This window comes from Quercus lobata, chromosome 4, assembly GCF_001633185.2.
Source record: "Quercus lobata isolate SW786 chromosome 4, ValleyOak3.0 Primary Assembly, whole genome shotgun sequence".
NCBI lineage: Eukaryota > Viridiplantae > Streptophyta > Magnoliopsida > Fagales > Fagaceae > Quercus > Quercus lobata.
Genome location: NC_044907.1, coordinates 26,143,016 through 26,150,897, shown reverse-complemented (window position 1 = coordinate 26,150,897; position 7,882 = coordinate 26,143,016).

The window sequence follows — 7,882 nt, the reverse complement described above, 5'->3', positions numbered from 1 at the left end:
TACTGTGATTTTGTTATTATCCAATTAGTAGGACCAGACTTATCAGTGTTTTACAATAATTTAGGACAAAATTATGGGACTTGACGTAAAGATTTAAATATTCTTGGTTTGTTTTGTCAAAAGAATTATATATATACATACATATATATATATATATATATATATATTTGTTGAGTAGTGCTATGGTATTACAAATTTACTATTCATTTATGAGATAGTTAAAGTACACTAACTACATTCATTGCTACACTAAAATTTGTTACACTTTTTTAATAGCATTTTTCATAATTGTTTGTGATTATTATTGAAGTAAATTATTTGAACCTATAACAATTAAGTATGGCTTATGATGATTATTCTTTCCATCTGATCAAGATATTAATAGAGTTTTCTTTTTATTGAATACTGAATTTGATTGCATGTCACTTATTTAATCACAAAAACTTTTTCAATTAAAAAACAAAAACCCACGAAAATGGTTTTTTGGAGAAAATCATAATTGCAATATTTCCCAAGACTTTTATGGTGAACCATAAGCTAAGCACTTACAGAACAAATTAAAATAGCACTATATATATATATATATATATATACTACTATTTAAGGGGTTTCTTCAGTTTGAACTGGATATTTTTTTTTATTCCAAAATACCCCTACAGCCTACGAAGTAGGGGAAAAACTTGAGGATAATATTATAAAAATATATCTCTAACTCTCATCTAAAACATATCTTACAAAATAAGATCACTCTTCCACTAACCACTTCTTCAAAGCAACTATACATTTACTTTATATATATATATATATATATAAACAAACAAAACAAAACAAGTTAAACAAAAAAACGTTTATCTTCCTATGAAAAAAAAAATTTCAAAAAAATTGAACTCACGCGCATGCTATGCTCAGATGCTAGTATATATATACCGATGAAATAACTTTTATTTTATTTTTCTTTAAAAAAAGACACAATAATAAACAAGCAATATTTGGAAGAGACAATTCCGCCAACATAATGATTTTTATGCTCCTAAATTGAAGTAAAATGCAAAAGGACGTGTACGCTAACCCATGCCATGAAATTGGGTGGAAAGTCTAATCGTTAAGGGATTGCCTAAGAAGTAAGAACAGCACCATGTAATTAATTATTAGATTCAAGATGTGACAGTGAACGAATGCTCTAGAATTTATTACAATAAGTTAGAACCATATCCATGATACCTCATGAAAAGTGAGATCATTAACATTAATTAGTTTCTTTCTCTCAAAAAACAGGAAAAAAAGACATTAACTTATATAGTTTCATTCTTTTTTCTTCAATTATTATTTATGTGATATCTTGGATTATGTATGTGTATGTATGTTGAGTTCCAAATTTGATGATTCTTAGATGAATTCGGGTTATATAAGTGGTTACTAAAATTCTTAATTACAACTTGATTATATTTATTTTTTTTAGGATATAAACTTTTTTTTAAGAAATAATTACAACATGCTGCTAACTCAGCAATTTAAACTTTTTCCTCCTTATATCCCAAGTACTTCGTGTATATGGAAGTGTCAATTCAGGTACAAGGTCTTTAACTAGGTTATAAACATTGATACGTTAACCTTTGCACAAGTGCTTAACTATTATTCTCAAAAAAAAAAAAAAAAAAAAAAAGTGCTTAACTATTCCATAGTTTCCAATAATATATATATATATATTTTTTTTTCCTTTTAATGGTATTCCATTCTTCTTGGAAATGATATTCAAAAAGTGAGTAAATAATAATAGGGTAGCTAATATTATAATAATAAAAAGATATTAAAATCGTTTTTAGAAACACAAGTTTTTCTTGTCTTCATATCAACATATAAGAGGATAAGGGTGCAAAGTTGTTGTCAGTAGATCGTATACATGCAATATTAGTTGATCCATTTTGCTATATTCAGGCTTTTTCCAAGCACCAGCAGAAGTCTACAGAAATTGAATCACAGAATAACGTAAGGTTTTTTTTGTTTTAGAAACGAGTAACATAAGGTGAGTGTATTAAAAAGTAAAATTTTAATGGACGTACTAAGCATATTGGTTTAGGAAATATTTCTATAAATTTTTTATGGGAAAATACAAAAGCAATTGATTTTTTTGATAGTTTTTTTTTAAATTTTTTTTTAATTTCCCTTAAAAATGCATGGTATCAATTTTTTTTTTTAAATGATTTATTAACCATTAACAAATGTTTTAATGACATTTCAGGACTCTATTAAAAACAATCATGCATGCGAAGGAATTGTCAACATTAGCTTTAAAAAAGGAAAAAGAAAAAGTCAATCACCTTCTTTTTTGTTTAAGGGAAAAAAAAAGTACAAATCCCTCATATATTTTGTAGAAAGTGCCCTATTAACTATCCAGAACCAATGAGTTGATGAAAAAAATGTGTGGCTAACTTAGTACATCTTGAAGTAAATAACCTAACATTCTACTTCACTATATCTATAGGGTACGATTCCATTTTTAGTCAATTGCAAATGGACACTTTACTTTTAATCAATTTGTATTAAATAGAAATCTTGAAAGGGAGTAATTTAAGTCTTGACGCATTATGAAAGCCTTCAACTAGTCACCATGCTTTCACTTCAAATTCAAGATCAATTTTGACTAAAAGTGTCGATGGTAGCAATTTAAGTCCTAGACGCATTATGAAAGCATTCAATTGTTCACCATATATGTCTTCCCACATCAACTGAGTTTGAACTAATCACCAAAAGGCTATTCACCATGTCTTCACGCAACACACAATACATTGAACACACTAAAGAGAAAAAAAAAAACGGGAAAAAAAAAAAAAAACAAAGAGAGAGAGTCTTATTATTATTATTATTATATATTTATTTATAGAGTTTTAAACATATGGCGTCCGTTTCTTGATTTTGTTCTTTATTATTAAACTCATACACTAATTAGTTTTTTGGTGTAAGTGGAAATTAAACTCTAAGTCTCTTATTTAACTATCAAAGACTTTATCAATTGAACTAACTGAATCCCATCCAGAGAAACTTAATTTAAATGCTGAATCCCATCCAGAGAAACTTAATTTAAATGTAGAGGAAGAAAGGGAACCATTTATAAGGGTTGTATTTGAATCTCTGAATGATTGATTTGGATGTTATGTCTACTCTCTAACTGTCCGTCAAGTATTTGTCAAGCTCTACAACAAGAAAAAAGAATAACGATATATTAGAGAATTATGTTTACCAATATGGTTTATCTATATATATATAGTATAGTTGTTACTTGTTATCTTTATTTATTTATATATATATATATATATATATATATATAAAAAGATAACAACTATACTATATATCAATAAACTAAAACCATATTGCTAAACATGATTCTCTAACAAAACTCCTTGGTTCAAATAATTTTCGAAGCCAAAAATAAAATTGTACGTGCTAGGACAAAATTATTACGGAAGTTGGTGTAGTTTGAAGTTGCTTTAAGGACTAGCGACTCGGGAATATTTATTATGATTTATTACAAATGAGAGAGAGAGAGAGAGAGAGAGAGAGAGAGAGAATGATCAAATTATATTCAAATCTTCCACCCTAATAATAATAGACAGGTGTTAGGGGTCTACAATTCAGTGACACCTATCACTTTCTGTGGGGTTCAGGTTGAGTTTCAAGAAAATAGGATTGTTTGCTAAAAAATGAAATAATTTAGGCAGAAAGCAGATATTCATAGTATTATGATTGAAAGAAGACCAAAACTCAAATTGTTTTACATATCTACTGTGATCAGAAGAAAACATAACAATATAGATGGAGGTAAGTTTGGAGCCCCGCTATGAAGACTACATGATTGAAATCATTTTTGCTATATTTGGTTGGGGGAGAGGGATAGAGGAAAAATGTGATTTTCTACTATTTAATCGGAGTGAAATGTGAGATGAAAAAAAATGGAGGTGGATGGAGTCTTCCACCTCAGCAACTAAATTTTTTTTCCCTTGAAAATTTGTATATAAAAAAAAAAGGCATTGAGGGTTAAAGAACAAAATTATTCACATTTTTTCCATTCTTTTCTTTTAATAATAAGATCATGATAGTAATTTATTCTATACTATCAAGAGTTTTGTATCTCAACTAACTTTTGGTGTTTTCAACAAAAAAAAAAATGTCTACAAAACAAAATTAATAACACAGTACTTTTTTTTAGAAGGTGTTATTAAGTGCTTAAATGTATAATGAATTGTATTTATAATATTATTTTAAACTATTGTCTATAGTATGAATAATATAATATAATATAATATACAGTAATATTATTCCTCTTCGTTGAATACTCTTTTTTGCTGTGTTCAACGAAAATGTCTAAAGAATAAAATTAATAACATTTTCTTATTGAGTATTTTTTTTTTTTTTGAGAAAACGATAAGAAATTTCATTAATATAAATCATCCAAATCACTAGATAGATCTTTTACCTATATATCAGTATCTGCAAATAAAACAACTCTTTTAGTTAATCCATGAGCTAGCTTATTACCCTTCTGTTGAACATGCTGGAAGTGACAAAACTGTAGTGCAGCCCCTAGTCGCCGAGTATCTTCAATCACATGCCCATATAGAGTATTACACCGTGCTTGAGCCTTCAAAGCCTAGATAACCACAAGACAATCCCCTTCTACTTGTACCCCAAAGAAACTCATCTCCTAAGCTAATTTGACCGCCCTATAAGTAGCCCGAGCTTCTGCCAATTCCAGAGTCTGACGATGCTCAATTTTCTGACTCAACGCAGCCATTACCTCCCCTCTCTGATTCCGAACCACCACCTTGATACCAGCATAACCCATACTTTCGAACATTGCTGCATCAAAGTTTGCCTTATGGAAGTTTTCCGGTGGAGGCGACCATCGGACTAAACTTCGCTGGACTGATCTAGCGCCTGCTTATTTGCCTCTAGAAACTCTATGACCAGAGCTTTGTCCTTATCCCCCACCTCACGCAATGGCTAAGATACTTGATTCTCCCGTATTCGGTTTTGTCGCTGCCACAGACTCCATGCAATGGTGAAGAAGAGAGCCACATGATATCTCGAGCCAATCTCCATTACTTTCTCCAACAACGCGAAGAAAGTTCTATGTTTTTTGTGATATATTCGAACAAACTCAGCATCTGACCTCCACTCCGATTAAGCATGCTCACACAGCCAAAGGTAGTGCTGCATGTAACGTCTCAGGTTGGTCATCACATATAGCACAGGTTTCATCCAATGGGATATGCCGAGCCTTTAAATTTTGCTTGGTTGGCAGCGAGTCCTTGGCAACTCTCCAAATAAAATGGCGAATCTTGTTCAAGGACTTGATCTTCCATATACTCCTCCATGCCTTCTATGAATCATTGGGAGAGGATGAGCTTGGGTTGTGACTATTAGACTTGGTTGCTAGCATGTGATAGTCACTCCTCACACTATAGTTACCATCCGGGGTAAGCGGCCAAACCAGCATATCATCCTTACCAGCTTCAGACACATGGATATGCTTGATCATCTCTGCTTCCCACGGTAAGAACCACCTTTCCAACAAACCCGGGTCCCATACTCTTGTATCAGGATAGAGAAGTCCATGAACTCTACTAACTTCAGCATCTCGTCTCGGAGAAATAATCTTGCTAGGTCTTGACTCAAGCAGCCATCTATGATTCCATACATCAATAGAGAACCCGTTCGTCACTCTCCACATAGCCCCTCTATTAATGGCATCACGGGATTGTAAAATTCTTCTCCAAGCAAAGGAGCATTTTAGATGGACCGGAGCATCATAAAAGATTTCCTGTAGGAAAATATTTGGCACTAAAGACCCTATAAAGCAAAGTCTCCTTATTATGAAAAAACTGCCACACTTGTTTTGCAAGCAAAGCATTATTAAATTTCTGAATATTCCTAAAGCTCATACCTCCAACAATTTTGAAGAACACAACAAGTTCCAGTTAACCCAATGAATATTCTTAGAATCCTCTTGCCCCCACCAAAACTTATGGATCATTGCCTCGATATCTTTACACAAGCTAACTGGCAATTTGAAAACACTCATGGAGTAAGTGGGTATGGATTGGACCACTGCTTTGACCATAACCTCCTTACTTGCCTGTGAGAGAAGCTTCTCTTTCTACCCTTGCATTCTAGCCCAAATTCTTTCTTTAATCTGTGTAAAGCAAGCTTTATTTTCTCTACCAATAAAGGAAAGGAGCCTCAGATATTTCTCATAATGTTGAATAGCCGGAACATTTAGAGAAACTTTGATTACTTCCTGCACCTGCACATTAGTATTCCTGCTAAAGAATAAGGTTATTTTATCTTTATTAATAACTTGACCTGAAACTGTTTTATAACAGGCCAAAAGCTCTTGATTTTTCACACATTCCTCTAGGGTAGATTTGCAAAATAACAGATAATCATTTGCAAGAAAGAGATGAGTGAGTTTTTGACCATTCCTGCAGATAGAGTAACTCTGAATTTCTCCATGTGATGCTGCACTCTTAATAATAACATTAAGCCCTTCTGCACAAAACAAGAACAAATATGGCAAAAGGGGGTCCCCTTATCTCAATCCCCTAGTTGGTTGAATCAAACCTTTTGATTCACCATTAACTAGAATAGAGTATGAGACTGTGCTAATGCACTCCATAATTAGAACCACCCAAGACTCCTGAAAACCCATCCTCAGAAGAATTTTTTTTAGGAAAATCTCCTCCATCCTATCATATGCTTTGCTCATGTCCAACTTAAGTGCCATAAAGCCTTTCTTTCCCGTACAATTGTTCTTCACGTTGTGCAAAGATTCAAAGGCAATAAGTATATTATCTGTTATCAATCTATCTGCAATGAAAGCACCTTGAGTTTCTGAGATAATAGAATTTAACAAAGGCTTAAGACAATTAGCAATAACCTTACTAATTATCTTATAAATCACATTACAAAGATCAATAGACCTAATCTCAGTTACTCTTTCAGGATTTTTAACTTTGGAAATCAATATAATAAACGTATGATTGACAGGTTTCAAGAGTGAGCTAGAATTTAAGCTTGATAAATAGCTTGAGAGACATTCATACCTACATCAATCCAAAAAGTCTGATAAAGCAAAGGAGGCATACCATCCGGCCCCAGTGCTTTTAGAGGTTCCATCTCCTTGATTGCATAATCAACTTCTTCCACCGTGTATGGTCTAGCTAAGTCTACCTTCATCTCTTTGGTGACAACTTATTAAATCCCCTCCAAGATTCGGTCAAAATCATGTGGCTGAGAAGAAGTGAACAACTCAGCATAGAATCTATTCAGGACCTATGAAAACACCTCCTCATCCTCCTACCACACCCCCATTCTCATCCCTTAAACCCTTTAAAAAATTCCTACATTTTCTGTGTAGCAGTACCATGGAAGAATTTTGTATTCTGGTCTCCATTTTTTAACCATTGAATGTGTGACCTCTGTTGCCACATTTTTTTCTTCTTTATCACACAAACTGCTAAGCTCTGATTTTAATTGCTCCATCTTATCCCAACACCCAGTTCTAGGTAAAAACTCTTGCTTTCCACAAAAATTCTTTTGTTCTCTTAATCCTTTGCACAACATTCCCAAAGTGATCTTTGCTCCAAGGTTTCAGCATTTTCTTACGCTTCTTTAATTTTTTGGTTGTCACATACATCGGTGTTCCCTTTGAACTACAGTCCCAAGCTTTTGAAACAACACCATTACAGGCTGACTCTATCAACCACTTTCCCTCGAATCGAAACAGTTTTCTTCTCCACCTTTGCCTCTTAACATTCGATGCAAGTGACACCAATATGGGGCGATGATCAGAAGTGAAGCAATTCAAATTCCTCACCCACCCTAT